The sequence below is a fragment of the Rhinolophus sinicus genome, chromosome 3, assembly GCF_057876585.1.
Source record: "Rhinolophus sinicus isolate RSI-liver-muscle chromosome 3, RSI-T2T, whole genome shotgun sequence".
Lineage (NCBI taxonomy): Eukaryota > Metazoa > Chordata > Mammalia > Chiroptera > Rhinolophidae > Rhinolophus > Rhinolophus sinicus.
In genome coordinates this window covers 52,995,957-53,012,468 of record NC_142503.1, presented here as the reverse complement: position 1 = coordinate 53,012,468, position 16,512 = coordinate 52,995,957, and the positions used below count along the sequence as shown (strand labels likewise).

General features: G+C 37.4%; 1 protein-coding gene and 1 pseudogene across 5 annotated transcripts in view; both read right to left on the bottom strand.

The window, feature by feature from the left end:
- ATG10 (autophagy related 10) overlaps window positions 1-16,512 on the bottom strand; it is a 330,308-nt gene that overhangs the window by 163,624 nt on the left and 150,172 nt on the right. The window lies entirely within an intron of this gene.
- LOC109455071 (GTP-binding nuclear protein Ran-like) lies at window positions 14,424-16,261 on the bottom strand (annotated as a pseudogene).

The following is a 16,512-nucleotide window of genomic DNA, read 5'->3' as shown; positions in this document are numbered from 1 at the left end:
TAGTGGATTATATAAAAGATTTGCCAAATACAATGAAACTATAATAGTATGTGTTTGTGAGATAAAGTACTGACAGTCTGTAATTTAAAAATAATCTAGCAAGTTAGGATCCTTAGTGCAGAATCGAGACTGCCATTCCACATAAAAACCTGGTCCCCATGGAGACTAAAAACACCCTGGACCTGCACAGGAGGAGGCAGGAAGAAAAGAGACATTCTAGTTTGTCCAGTTCAGTCGTCCCATTTCAGAGATAACAGGGTGAAGGACTGAAGCACTCTCAAGAGACTTGTCTTAAAGCTAATTAGGGGCAGAGCTGGAAGTGGAAAGCAGGCCTCTTGACCCCAGTGTTCTACTACACTAAACAAATTCTGCCAGAGAGCGGGATCGTGGCAGAAAAGTGCTTACTGACTCATGTGGACTGGCGTAAGCCAGCACTCTGCACAGTGAGTAACAAGCTCGAGCCACTTACGTGTGGTCTGGGGACAAGCAGACTCAACGCCCCCTGGGAGCTTGTTTGACGTACAGAATCTCAAGCCCCACCTCAGACCTCCTGAATTGGAATCTGTATTTAACAGGCAAGTGATTCACTCACATGCACATCTGGAAGCAGGAGGTAGCATGCACGGCAATCCCTGACTCAAAGGGACTGAAATTGTTTGCATTAAACAGTAGTTCCCAACTCTAGCTACACATCGGAAGCACCTGGGGAGTTTTCAAAATGCTGTTTCTGGGGTAGGTCCCCCCTCAGAGCAGTGAAGTCAGAATCTTCCCAGCAGACACTAACACAGTAGCCAGGGTAGAGAACCACTGCACTAAATTCACTGGAGTCCTTCTTTTGAAATCTAAGAACATAGTCAACCCAGGGCTCTAAGGCTGCCTCAGAAGAAAAGATCACAGCAACCCCCAACCTTCGGGAACACCATGGCGCTCGTGGAGCTCTGCATGTGCTAAACGCGCCTCCCAGATGCCCATCTGGGAACTGAGACTGTGCTGAGACTGCTTGGTAAGCGGTCTTCACCACCATCTCAAATCCCACTTTTGGGCAACTGACCCAGCCTTGACCCAGTCCTATGTAACTGGCATTGATCTCGGAACTTAAAACTATTGTTGTCCCATGTCCAGTTACATTTCAACCATCAGGACTCCTTGCTGCCTAATCTACCACAGAGCAGGTGGCTTTCCTTTGTCACCATAGAAGAGAAACTATTATAAGAGGAAATGTCCAGGTGCTATAATCCAGACACCACTAATAAAAGAGAATACTTCCTCACAGTCAAAACTCCTCAAGTTATCTACATAGAATGCCCTTCACCTTACACCAAAATAAGGACTAAAGATTTAAATGAAAAAAAACAATACTATAAATGTGCTATATGAAAATATTGGAGAATATAAATACATACATAGAGCATTAAAAAGATACTCAAAAAGTAAACAAAAACCTCAAAGTCATAATAAAATATTGATAAATTCTATGGTATGGGAAAAATTCTTAACATCATAAAGCAAAAAAGAAATACCAAAATGTGAAAAAAAAGATTTTTAGCTCATATCATAGAAAAGGACTAATTTTGTCAACATATAAATAGCTTTAATTTCCTCAATATATGATTAATTCCAACAAAATAATAAGAAAAAGACCAACAGCCCAATAGGAAAATGAGCAAAGAAAATAAACAGATAGTTTACTAAAGAGGAAGTACATATGAATATTAATCATATAAAAATATGATTAGTGTCACCCATAAGAAAAATGTAAATTAAAATTATATGATACCATGTTTTTACCTATCAGATTGACAAAGATCAAAAAGTATGAAATACACTGTGTAGACAAAGATGTAGATAAAACAGTCACTCTCATGTACTGCCGGGGCAGGGTAGTTTAAATTAGTATAACCTCCCTGAAGATTAAGTTAGCAATAACTATCCCAATTAAAAATGTACATATCTTCCAACTAGAAATACTGCTTCCAGGAATTTACCTTACAAATATAGTTGAATATGAGGAAATAAACTTCGGGCAATGATATACATTAAACTATTGTTTTTATAACACAATATTGGAAATAACCTAAATGCCTATCATTGAGGATTGGTTAAATTAATTATGGTATATCCAAATACTGGAATGCTATTCAACCATAAAAAATGAGTAAGTTCTATAAGTATTGATACGGAATAATAATCAAGATAGGTCATTAAGTTAAAAAAAAAAGACGTGCAAAACAGTATGTATATGTGTATATTATGCTACCATTTGTATAAATATAAATACATAGCTTGTGTATGCACTGAATATATCTGGAAGGACATCCAAGACACTGGTATCGGTGGTGACCTCTTAAGGGTTTAAGTGAGGACAGTGGGAGGGTTAGAAAGGAAACTTTTAGTGTACAAACCCTTTTGTGCCTATAAATAAATAACACTTCATGTTAAACAAATATTTCATTGATTGCTCTTTGAACATATGCCTTGCGGCCATCACATTGCTGCAACAGATTCCAACCTTGAACTTCTCCGGAGAAAATGTCCTAAAGGCTTTATAGAACCCTAGAGAGATAACCAAGTTTTCTACTGTAGTTCTGACTGTATATTGGATAGAGATCCAAGAATTTCCTAACAAAACATGTTTGAGTCTGCTTTCTGACAAGCTGTCATGGGCTATGCCACCCAGGGAGCGATGTTATGCCTGTTGGAATCCAGCTACCAAGTAACTATAGGGCTTCTGTTGTTGAATTTTAATAAGCTTTTAACGATCTTCTCTAGAAAAATACTGCTATCTGAAATAATTGGGTGGTTATCCAAGGGCCTTAGCTCTACTGTGGAATAAAGTATTGCATATGGGACTTAAGTTCAAGTTAACTGCTGAGAATGACCAGCTTCAGGAAGAGGTAGACAAGGCCGTTGGGGAGGAATTAAGACAAATAGAAGTTTCTAGGTCACTGCACTGATCAAACAGGACTTTCACGGTTGGTGGAACCCTGAGGAACAGGCCAAACCAAGTCCACAGATCTCAAATGGTTGTTCTTTTCTCTTGTTAAAAAATCAAACCAAAACTACCATTAGCTGCCCAAAGCTGATTAACCATGGGGGCAAAAAAAAAAAAAAAAAAAAAAAAGAAAGTAAAAACTGCTGCTGAAAAGCAAAGCTTGCACTGGGTAGGTCAGACATTAAATTAATATCTGCCAATTTTTTCAAATGTCAAAGTTATGAGTAGATGGTGTTAATTAAGGAAATTAATTAAGGAGTTCGAGATCCTCCAGAACACAGTTCTGAATTTGGTACTGTTTCCCCCTCATGCCCACCTAATCTCGCTAACTCTGGTTTCAATTTCTGATACTGTGACACCTTCCAAATGCAGGTGTGGACCCTAGCCAAGGCTGACTCTGATGCCTCTGAGTCAATATCAAGAGTGACCAGGTCCAGACAAAGTAATTCATGGGTAACTACTACTGGCCTTAGACTCACTTAGGCAAAAATTCAAAAGACCCAAAACTCAAAAACCCAAAAGTGAAAGTAAGGACTCAAGGTATTTCATCTTTGAAAAAGACCTTTGTACATTTCTAATGTTCCCTGTTCTTGGAGTTATAAAACATGACACAGCCATTTATTAAATAGTCCATCCATACCTCAGAACTTTCTGGGAGAGGGTTAGAGATAAACCTCAGGTAATAATAAGTTCCAGCTGAGGAAGTTGGGGCTGTCCTTCCAGGAAATAATCAAATCTTTTGGATGTGCCCATCCAATAGAGTCCGAGAGCCCCTTGCTTCACCATTTGCACATTACCTATAATGATTATTGCTTTTATTTGTGTGACCTAACATGCGAATTCCTACTGAACACATTTGTTCATTAGCTGGGAATTAACCCACACAAAAACCTTTGGTGACCATTGGTCCTTGGGTGGAGACTCTCTGGCTCTTTCCAATTTGAAAATGTTCTTTGAAAGTATGAAACTAAAAGGGAACTTGTAGGATTTTGACTTGAAATAGTCTCTCCACAGCAGCAGTGTGTCAGAGGGTTATCTGCCGTCTACCACAATACTTAGTTCAGCAGTGAATCTTGTTTACGCTAGCATACTCATTACATACTTTTATTAGATTTAAATGTCTAATCCACCTATAAACAAAGCACAGAGGACTAATTATAGTTACTGAACATAATCTACATATTATAAATCTTGATGATGTAAAGATAATATAATTAATTTTAAAAATCAGACTGGCGAACAGGAAGGAATGTGAGAGACAGTATAAGTACACTAAATTCCTCATCTACCATAGCAGGAATCAACAGTTATTGTTCAAAAATGTGAAATCAGGAAGCAGAAGTATACTGTTTAAAGTTACAGGGATAATTATGAGAATAACTAAGGAGTTATTCTTCATCAATAAGGGTTCCATTAAACAAATTTAATGAAAATGGAATACTATGTAGCTATTAGAAATGAGCTCACAAAGAAAGATGTCTATGATGTAATGTTAAGTGGAAACCGTAAGTTACAGAACAATCCCATTTAAGGACATATTATTATAAATGTGCATACATATATTTATATGTGCACACAAAAAAACTACAGACGAGTCAGAGGAGAGGGAAGAAAATACTTTCCTTTGTCTTTTTTACATCTGTGTATTATTAGACTTTTTACAGTGATCATATATTGTTTTCCCTTATAAAAATTAAATAAAATAAAGTAAAATAAAGACAACACCCATGAAAGAAAAAGTAATACTGTGCTGGGGAGACTGAGTAAGGCAAGTTCATTAAAGTTTTCCTTCTACTTTCTGCAATCAATGTGGTTCTAAGAACCATACAATGTTCTTGCATACAATGTAAATATTGGTTTTATGTTCTCTCCTTTTTAAAGTAAACATCTAGTTGCTAAACCAAAACAGCAGCAACACTTCTTACCTAAGTCATTGTCTAATAATACCATACCTTCACTTAGTTTTCCAAGTGGACATTGTTTTATGTCACTTAGGGCCTTCAATGTTCAATTCCACTCAATAAAGACATGCTGAGAACCCCACCACCGTGCTCGCTTGTATAAGAAGCTCGTTTTCTTACAATAGCCCTGCTCCCTTTTCCTGGCAGGACTCTTAGACCTACCAAGCTCCCCTTCTTTTCACCTCCAACCCCTCCCGACTTCCTAGATGAGCAGAGCTCACTGCTCTCCACTTTCCTGAATGCAGGTCAAAGCACAGCAAGGGCAGAGGCCCCAAGGAATAAGGAGCAGAAGAAAATCAGACACTTTTCAGGCCAGAAAAGAAGGTTACTGGGCCAATTTAGAGACTTTATTTGGGGGAAAGCGCACAAGTGTAAGTAAACATACATACTTACACAGCCTGCATATTTCACACAAGTTTTTAAAAAAGGATTACAGTTTACATGATGTTAAATTCCTTCCCTTTCTTGGAGCTAAAGCATCAAAAGTAAGTTTAAATCACACTGGTTCCATTTCCCTTATTAACACTTTCAACAAATATCACTACAATGTTAGGTTTCACTATTAAGCATTTGTGGGATTTCATTCTCTTTTCCTTCTTTTGCTTTTAATAATGTTTGGTTTTCGGGTTTTCCGACTTGCCCAATTTGAGTTTCCAATTTTCAGTTCATAGATGTGGGACCTCTGTATGTGCCCTCATATTTTTTATTATATTAAACAATTCGGTTTTGCCTCCCAGAGCAGTCCCGCTTATTTGTGCCCAAGGAATGGCCAATGGATGCTGTAACTGATTGGAGAGGATATGGGGAACCGGCTGTAGTAAAATAATTCTTTTCTTTCTTTGTTTCCACTTCCAATTTAAGTTTGTAGAGATTTTGCCATATTTTGTTTGCTCTAGTTGAAATGTTCTCAAAGGTTTATCATTGCTTTTCCGATATTGTAGATTAAAAAAAAAAAGAAAAAAAACGTATAGATGACCCAAGTTCTGACCTTCCCCATCTTGATTTCTGGATTTAAAGTTACTCTAAATCGTATTCCTTTCATAAATAAATTACTTCTTTTTATAACATTACCATTATAAGAGAATTGTTGAAGAGAATTAAGAGTATTAAAGTAATTTTGTATTTAATAAAGTAAATTGAGAGAAATTTGATAGTCTGACAGTAGACAATTATCAGGGTAGCACGCTGTCACTTTGATATCAAAGCACTATTCTTACAAAGCCACACAAATAATTTATTAACTTACCTAGTTTTTTTGTGGAATGAAAGGTGCCTGAGCTTAAACAGTTTTATTCAGAGAAGGATCCTGCCTTGAGTGTGAGAAGAAGGAATGGGGAGGTGAGAAAGAAAGGCCTTCCGGGCATGGGTGCCATACAAAGTACCACAAAACAGGTGGCTTAAAACAACAGAAAGTTATTCTCTCCCAGTTCCGCATCTAGAGGCTAGAAGTCCAAAATCAGCTTCCCCAGAAGAAGAGCTGAGGAAGGACAGAGTCCACGGTCAGTGCTTCAGAAGCTGTTCCAGCCTGTGGACACCAGGCCAGATCCTCATGGGTGCTGCTGAAAACCGAAAGGGCTTTGACCAAAAATGGGAATGGAGGTCCTACAGCTTTTAGAGTAGGTTGCATGATAGTATATTCACTGCTTTTTATCTATGGGGTCTGGATAATGTAAGATTGAAGACTTTGCTGGAGTCATTCTATTTGCAAAAGAGTATTCGATATCCACTACTTGGATCAATACCAGACACACGGCAAACTCACGCTGGAGGCAGAGAAGAGGGAAAAGGAGGAAGGAAAGAGGTAGGATGTTATCCACTCAGCCTTTGTTGTCAGTGTAACAAAAGTTTCCTGACACATTTCCCAGAAAGAGTCACAATCTCTGCCTTCATAGTCATTTCCATTCTAAGCCTGTGCATGTTTAAAGCTCTTACACGGAATGCCTAACCCTTCTGTCTTCCATCACAAGTTCTGCTTCCCATACCTGACAATAGGAAGTCTCAGAAGAAGGAAGACTGTTGCCTCTGCATCAAGGCAGGGGCCGTGTGAAAGCCAGGGCTGACTCAACGTGACAGCAGAAGGAGAGGAAGCAGAGCACCTCACTCCATACTTATGCTACAAATATTAGGGACTCTTCCTTTAATACCGCTTCTCCTTCTTTTCCATGAGTTAATCATGATCAACCTTATGATTGGAAACAGACCAGTTGAACTGGTGATCATACATGTAATAATGTACTAGCCTAAAATCTGTATTTATTAATTTCACATTTCATATAATCAGGGGACACACTGGTACCCTCCAAGAATTTCTGCAGTTTTCTAACTGATTCTTTGGTCTTTTAGCCATGAGAGAATAACAGAGACTATATTTACCCTCCCATCTTGAACAACTAGAAAACCAAACAAAAACACCTGAAATCAGGGTTTTTGGATATTGGACACAAGCAATGAAGGACGGTGACTTCTGAGTGAAGGGAAATGAACAGATGAGCTCTATAAGTGTCCCAGCTCACAGCCAAGAGAAAGGTCTTGTAAAAGAAAAGGTAAAATGGCAGATGATTTCATTGTTTGCTTAAATAATCTAAGAGAATCAATGGAAAAAGTAATAAAATAAACAAGAGTTCCAGAAGGTAGCCAGGAAAAAGATCAACACATAAAAATCAATAACTTTACAAAAGTAGTAACAATTAATTAAAATTATAAAGATAAAATGCATTCCTGGGATGAACAAAAACTGTCAAATATCCAGGAAAATACCTATCATTATGCCAAGAAAACTCTACAACTTTACTGTTGAACATAAAAAAAAAAAAATCCATAGTTTTTTTTTTAATAAAACTTGTAAAGTGATTCTAAAATTTATCTAAAAAAGAAAGTAAACAGGGGTAGTTAATTTTTAAAAAAAGAACAAAGAATGGTAGAATTATCAGATATCAAAATCAACTAAAGATAACTCATTATAATTAAAATATATGTTACTGTGACAGAGAAGAAAAACAGATCAGGGATTAGGATATGGAGTCTAGAAATAGACTCACTTGTAGAATTTAATATATGTTAAAAAGAGAATTTTGGATCACTGATGGAAGAATAGATGAGTCAATAATGATTATTATTAATGAAGTCAACTGACTCGTCATTAAATAAAATAAACTACATTACCACATCACATAATCTCCAAAATAAATCCCTGGTGGATTAAAGCCCTAAATATAAAAAAATAAAATAATAAAGTTCTAAAAGAAAATACAATAGAATATTTTCATAATTCGAAGTAAGGAAGAATTTCCTAAGCAAAACCAACCCAGAAGCCATAAAGCAAAAGACTGGCAGATTTATTAAAAATTAAAAACTCCTATAATGACAAATGATACTATTAACAAAGTTAAAAGAGAAGTGACAGTCTGGGAAAAAAATATTTGCAATATATACAGGAAATGAAGGATTGATAGTCATAATGTATAAGATTCTCCTACAAATCAATACTACAAAGATAAACACAACCCTACAGTAAAACAGACAAAAGGTATAAACAGGAAATTCGTAGAAGAAATACCAGTGGCCAATAAGCATATGAAAATATGCTCAATATCAGTATAATGAGGAAAATGCAAATCAAAACAATGTATTGTTTTTCATCTTTTAGAATGAAAAAATATAAAAGATTAGTAATTATCCAATTTTACAGAGAGCATGAGAAAATGAGCATACTCATCTACTTTTTAATAGCGGTACAAATTGCTACAGTCTGGAGAGAAATTTTGTCTGTGTTCTCATTCATTCATTCATTCATTCACTCATTTATTCAATAAATATTATTAACACCTACTTTGTGCAATGCATCGCATTACGCAGGCCCTAGGAATACAGCAGTGAATAAAACAGACAAAAGGTCTTGCGCTCATGGAGCTTGCATTCTGGAGTACCAGGGTCAAGGGCAGAGAAGATAACAAATAACTAAATATGCAGAGCAGGTATTTTTAAGTGCAATAAAAGTAAATGAATTAGGGTAAGGGGGATTGAAAGTGAAGGATTAGGAAGACGCTATTTTGCGTAGGGTGGGTAGGTAGAACCTCATTGATAAAATGAGCAAAGATTTAAAGGAAGTAAGGGAACAAGTCAGAAAGCTATCTAGGGGAAGAACACACTGGACAGTTGGAATGGGAATTGCCAAGGGCCATGGTTGATACTGCAGGAATACTTGTATGGCTGGCGCTGAGTGAAGGACTGTAGGATGGTATTAGGATAAGTAGAGAGGAAAGGGAGCGGGAACCGTTTAGGACTGGAAGTTACGTCAAAGCTTTGGATTTTACTCGCTGATGAAAACTGGAAGTCATTGGAGGGTTCTGAGTCAGAGTTATATGACTGGACTCACATTTTTAAAAGATCACTCTAGCTGCTATTTAGAGACCAGGTGAGAAATTATGGCAGCCTGGGCTAAAGTAGTATAGTGGAGGTGGTGAGCAGCAGTTGATTACGGATGTGTTTTGAAGATAGAGTTAATGGGATTTACTAATAGGCTAAATACAGGAGGCCGGAGAAAGAGAGGAGTCAAGGGGAACTCCAGATTCTTGTCCTGAGACACTGGAAGCTAATATTTACTGAAATAGGGAAGTATGTGAAAGAGGCAGGTTGGTGGGCATATGGCAAGGTTAAGTAAAAATGAATTAAATATGCCTTGTAGACATTCAAATGGAATGTCAATTAGGTTCCTGGATATAAAAGCCTACAGTTCAGGGACATGATAGATGCTAAAAATATAAATTCAAGAGTTATTGGTGACTATATATTATTTATAGGAAGGAGCTGGATAGGATCTCCAAGCAAATGAGTCTAATTAGTGAAGAAAAGGAATCCAAAGATTGAAACCTGGGGCCTCCAGTGTTTAGCTGTTGTGAGATGAGAAGGAACCAGCAGACGAAGCCAAGAAGCAATCGAAAGGCAGAAGGAAACCAAGAGGTCAGTGTCTCCAGTGCCAAGAAAAAAGTATTGCAAGAAGGGAGTAATAATGTGCCAATTTTGCAGTATCTGTCAAAACGCAAGGTCAGCATCCTCTCTCATTCAGCAATTCTATTTTGAACTACCTATTCTACAGAAATATATAAGTACACATAAAAATTGTATTACATGGATATTTATTAAAGTATCATTTGCAATACCAAATTAAATGCCCATCAATAGGGGAATGCTTAAATTAGGTGGATCATTTAAGGGAATAAAATGCAACAATTAAAAATAACCTGGAAGAGGTAAGTAAGTTATTAACATGGAATGACCTCTGAATATTATGTTAAAAAAAAACTACTTGAAGAATCATATAGAATGACTAATTCCAGACATATGGAAAAAGAGAACATGTATGCATATGTTACCTGCAAAGCAGGCAGGATCTGGTGATGAGAGAAAGCATGAGCTCCCAATCAGACTTACTGAGATATAAATTTGGCTTGTCACCTTGGAAGAAGTTTCTTAACTTCTCTTAGCCTGCCTTTCCTCTTCTATAAAAGTCCTCAAAGGAAAAAAAAAAAAAAAAAAAAAAAAAAAAAAAAAAAAAAAGTCCTCAAAGGGAGGTTCTAAGGATTAAATGAATTAATATAAAAAAAATCAATTTCTGGCACACAGCAGTCACTCAGTAAGTGTTAGATATTAATAATGCCTTAATAGTGTAGATTTTAATATATAATAACCACACATATAAGTGCATAACAAGGAATTTTGAAGTTTACTCCCCAAACTGTTAGCACTGGTTTTTTCAGAGATGTTGGAACTGGGAGTTGGCAGAAGAGCTGAGGGACAGCCGAACGGGACTTAAATATTTTGCCATTACACATCTATATTATTTGAATTTTTAATAATATACTAATGCAAATCCTACAAAAGTACACATGCATTTCTTATGAAATGTCTAATTTTTTTTAATTGAAAGAGGAGAAAGAATAGTAAGTGTATGGATCTCAATGGCTATTCCTGGTGATTTCTACTCAATGATCTAAGGTTTAGCTGACACCAAAAAGATAAATCAAATTGGGATAATGTGAAGCAGGTAATATAACATTTTCTAGCCATTTACAAGAAAGATACACAGACACGTGGTAATAAAAGTAGAAAAGACAGAAGAGCCTGAATAAAATTAAATAAAGGGAAGAGAATGCAATTGAGCACAAATTCATAGACTCAGTCTAAGCATCAGGCAAACTGAAAACCCTGCCTATCACTCCTGAGAGAAGCAGTTACCCAGCATCTCCTGAAACATTTCCAGTGACATAGACAGCAAGTATTATTAGTCAGTTACACTTTACATTAACCAAACATAGTCCCTCATTGTTCCTACTTATCTCATCTGAAGCAACATAGAATTAAGTCTCTCTCTTTACCAAGATTGACTTTTGGCTACACATTCCGGCCCTACTACCTTGTCTGGGCGGGCCCGGCCCTGCCCAGTGTGGGCAGAGAGGGCATTCCAAGCAGCAGGCTGCTGCACTGCTCCAAACCTAAGACAAATACAGCTAAGTTTCTTTCCATACAGTGATGCCAACAGGTAGAATGTTTAAGACAATGAGGTCGTACAACTGTATGGCTTCCGATTTCGTGTAAATTCTGCTTGAAGAAACAACAGGTATTTGCAGGAGACAAATGTTACAGTGTACTCTCTGCAGACTCAACTCTTTTATGCATAACCCCAAGTCTTTGTTTCATCATCACCTCTTTGTCTTCAGTACAAGCCCTTCACCAGCTCCTCCCCAAATCTTCCCAAGGTGGAACTCACTACTCCATGTATGGCTCTGCTTCTAATTACTATTTACTGCATTTGCATGTGTTTTTTTCTCATTATAATGTCATTAGCATTCAAGGGAGCCTGGTTGCCGGGGCAACCAGGAGTGGTGAAAGCAAGGCACAGCCTTTAATGAAAACTTAACCCTACTTCGTTTAATTCCCACTGTGTTTTTTGGCTCACTTCACTTTTGTGGTCACAAGAATGAAAATATCCTGCAGTTACCCCTTTTTATGTGGTGCTGCTCCAAGGTCTTGGGAACCTATGTGTGTTCCCCTGAACACTAACAGCACTATATTTCTCATAACTAACCTTGATAACTTCCTCTGATAACAATAAATTCTCCTTCTGATCAACACTGCTCACTCAGCACAGTCCTTTGACTATAAAAATAGTCTATTTTTCCTCCAGCTTAAGTATTTTCAGGTTTTTCAAATTTGATATGATTTCTGCAGTCCTTAGTAGCCTAACTGCCTGCCCCTGAAAACATTCTAAATGATTAGGTTGAGATTAAACTCACTGTTTCTGCGCCATCATGCCAATCTGGTCACCTTCTCAAAAGGAAACAAGAGATTAGTTTGACAGGACTTTTTTTCCGGTCAATCTACAAAGGTATGCTTATCAAAGCTGAGTATAATAATAATAATGGTGATCAAATCAAGATTCAATAAAAAATTTAAAAAAAAACAACACTCAGTTTTAACAGGCAAAAATGAGATGAAACTCACTGTGAATAAAAATAAAATCCTAAAATTAGGCTCAAGAACCCCACTACACAGATATAAGAGCTCTTGCTTAACAGTAATGCACCCTTTTAAAGCCACCAAGAGCTCTAGATAACTTCAAGTTCAGTAGAAGCCAAAGTGTGACAGGTTGTCATGTAGGGATTTCTTAGAACTCAGTGTAATTGTTACACTTGCAGGATAAAGTAAGGAGAGCAAGGTCAACAGTATTGCAGAACTGTTTTAAGAAAGCAAATCTTGTATGAACCAGCAACTAATGACCACAAAAATCTATTATTTTCTGCTATTGCTGTCTTTTACAATCTGAGGAATGACAAAATCAGTGGGGCCAACCACTGAGGTAAGGCAACCTGAGGAGTTAGCAACCAATAGGAAATGAGCGCTCAATTTTGATGTAGTGGACTTAGACCAGTGAGAATGCTACTGGACAATAAGACTAGCTATGATGATGGAAATGTTCTTTGTGCTGTCCAAAACAAGGCAGTAGCCACTTGAAATGTGGCTAATGCAACTAGGGAACCAAATTTTTTGTTTTATTTTATTTTACTTAATTTAAATTTCAATTTGAATAAACCACATCTGGGTAGTGGCCACCATATTCTAAAGCACAGCGACATGAATGATTGGCTGCTGCAGAGTACATGTTCTGTTAACATTTTAAGATCAGACTCTATTCTTCAGCTTTCCTCCAAATAAGCAACTGAAGTGGGGCCCAGCAACATCAGAGGCTTAGTCTAGGAGGAGACCCTACTATACGTGTATGAAGCATGCATTTAGGTCACATCCTCCCAGGCCATAGGAACAGTCTGCCTTGGGACCAGCAGTGTGAGTTTAGAAGGCAATGGGTGGTTAGCATTACCACGGACTTGAAGAGCAGTATAGCATCGAGTCAAGTACACAGACTGCCTGAGTTCATATCCCAGCTCTGCCATGAATAGTAATAAGTGTGACCTCAGTTATCTCATCTGTAAAGTGGGGATAAGAACGATTACGATTACCAATCAGTGTGAGGAAAAACCGAGTTAATACATACGAAACACATAGAGTCTGACACAAAATAATTGCTTATGAGTATTTTTTCAAAAAAATAGGTTTCTTCTTCAAGAGTTAACTTACTTTGATCAATTCCCATAAGTGAATTAGAGAAGGCTAGGATAACCTATTTTTCCTCCCAGGACTTACTTCCTCTATGTAATTCAGAGGCCACCTGAACAGCGATTTGGCTTAATCCAACTCAGTTTGGCTCAGTTTGGCTCATTATCCACCTACACGTCTCACTACTGCTGGCTCTTAACCCCCACCTCAGTTAAGACATAAGGTACAGCAGGCTCTATCCCAGTTAGTAAATATGTTTCCTGAACCTTGACCCTCTTCCAACCCTTGCTTTCTACTCCATTCTCTGAAATCTCTTAGTTATTGAATTTGGGACCTGTCACAGTTAACGTTCTTGCCTCAGCCTTCCAAATTGTCATACGATTCAGGCCACTGCTTCCTAACCCTTTTCACAACATGACAGACATAAAAATTCATATTTGAAAAGCATAATGGAGTAAAGTGGAGGAGATTTGGTGGTGGTTATATGAGACTTTGTGAAAAAAATCTTAAATACATTTTTGTAATATTATATAATCATTTCAGTCAATCCCCATTCCTAACCCCAGCCCTAGGCTAATCTTTCTGTTTCTATAGAGAAGAGTATTTATCACTTTTCTCCAAATGATGGAAACACCTTTCTCACCATTAATCAGAATACGGATAATTCAAATCTAAATTATACTTCAAAAGTGCCATCATTCAGTAAATCAAACACATATTCTTTTACCTTCATCGACAAATGTAATGTGAAAATTTCTTATGAGAATATGAATAAATTGTGAATACAACTGAAATCATACACTTCAAACCAATGATGCAACTTTCCCTTAAGTACACAAGATGTTGCTCTACTTGTCTTAATAATCATTCTTTATTGTTCAAACCATGACATAGAGTAAACACCACAAGTGAATTATTTTTAGATATTTTAGATACAACTTTATGCTGTTTCTAAATGAAAACGAATTGGAATGACAGTAACAAACAAGATTTTACCACTGAATATTGTGATGTGACTATAGCAGTTTTATATTTGAAACTCAATAAGAAAACAACTGCGTTCCAAAACAGCTAAGTATGCAGGTCCAAAAAATGAAGGCTTTTTTTTTTTTTAACTGCCATATTCACTCCAAAGCCCATTCGTCTCCTTTAGCATGCCAAAGGGTAAGCACATGTCTACTTAGCTATGTAATAAAGTGGCAAACACAGTGCACCACAGACATCACAAGACAGTTGCCTATAAAACTAGACTTCTGATGCTGGGCTCCAGTTTCACTTTCTCACAGGTCATCACCCTTGTCCAGGAGAGTTGTCTGAGAAAACTCGAGGTCATGCTGGTACGGCGCTGCCAGAGCGGGGTCCATGACAACCTCTGGTGGGACAAGAACAGGAATGGCAACCAACTCCAAGTTAGGTTCTCCAATTAGTTTTCTAGGAAATCAGAGGAAGGGCTTTTCAAAGTTGTAGTTACTTTTGGCAGAAATGTCATAGTACTTCTTTTGGTGGAAGACAACTGACTTTGCCTTCACTTCCCCCCCCACCCCCCTCCAGACCCGTCCTTAATAGCCACTTTGTTGCTACACAGCAGGAAGGGGATGTTTTCACATACTCGTACCAGATCTCTATTTCAGTTAGGTGCATTCTTGTAAGTAAATCTCAAAGTTACATCAAACACTATAATGGCACACTGGGCTTGGATATAATAGCCAGCTCTCTCCATCCACCAAATTTCTCCTGACCAGCTGTATCCCTTACATTGAACTTCATAGGTCCCCTGTCGGTATGGAACACAAGGGGATGGACCTCAACACCCAAGGTAGCTACATACTTCTCAAATTCACTAGTCAGATGATGTTTCACAAATGCAGTTCTTCCAGTCCCACCATCACCAACCAATAGAAGTTTGAACTGAACTTGGGGTTCTCCTTGAGCAGCCATTGTGATGTTACTTCCAGAAGCATCTCTGGGCCCATCTGACTGAGGCAAGTGGATCTTTTTAAGCCCCACATTTCCAAGGCCCAATTTTCGCCTTGAACCCATAAATGTTATCAGTACATGTGAATACGTTATCATGAGGTCCTGGCAATTTTCTATTAGGTTCATTCGTTCAGCTAATTATGATATTTTTTCAAGCAAATAATTACCTTTTAACAAGTCTTCAAAATAAGAATTGTTTATCAAAAAGGCTCTAATTCTCCTTCCAGATCATAAAATTTTGACAAAATTCTCTTTAGACATCTACAGCCCTTCAGTTTGAAACAGTGGAAAGTTGTATTCCAATCCCATTTGTACACACAAAGCTGAAAACTGACGTGAGCGAAGCAGCTTCGGTTATATTCAATTCTCCATTTAGATACATCAGACGATGTGAAACTCATACACAGGCAAACTTTTATACAACAGAATTTCTCTGTGAATAAAACATCGTAGTATTTGAATCTCGGTGTTTTCACAACAACTCCTGACGTGCAGCCGGTACACCTTCTTTTCATTGCAGTCACTCCATCAGCACACAAATTCAAGCTTGTTTCCATAGCACCTTATTTGTTTCAAGGTATGAATGTACCATCTTCAGTATTTCATCCCCCGTATATCGTTTGAGTACTTCTTTACAGAGAACCGATATTCTTCCCAGCATGTCTCTTTAGGACTTCTAATTGTGCTAGAATTTGGCAGTTTCTAACATGGGTAGATGCATCAATCTGAAATAAATACTTGTTTGATTTAATAACAATCTGGATTATTGTTGTCTTTATGTCATATGACACATCATCAATACATTTACAAGTATTATTTGACAGTGCTACCTTTTCCATCTCTTTTGATTTATCGGTCTCAATTTCTAGACTGGCTGGTAAAATGAGGGCTTCCGTCCTTGTGTGAGGCAGTTTGGTCTCAGCTTTTAATGTTGTGACCTTGTCACTGGTTTATTTAGCTTAATCTAAATAA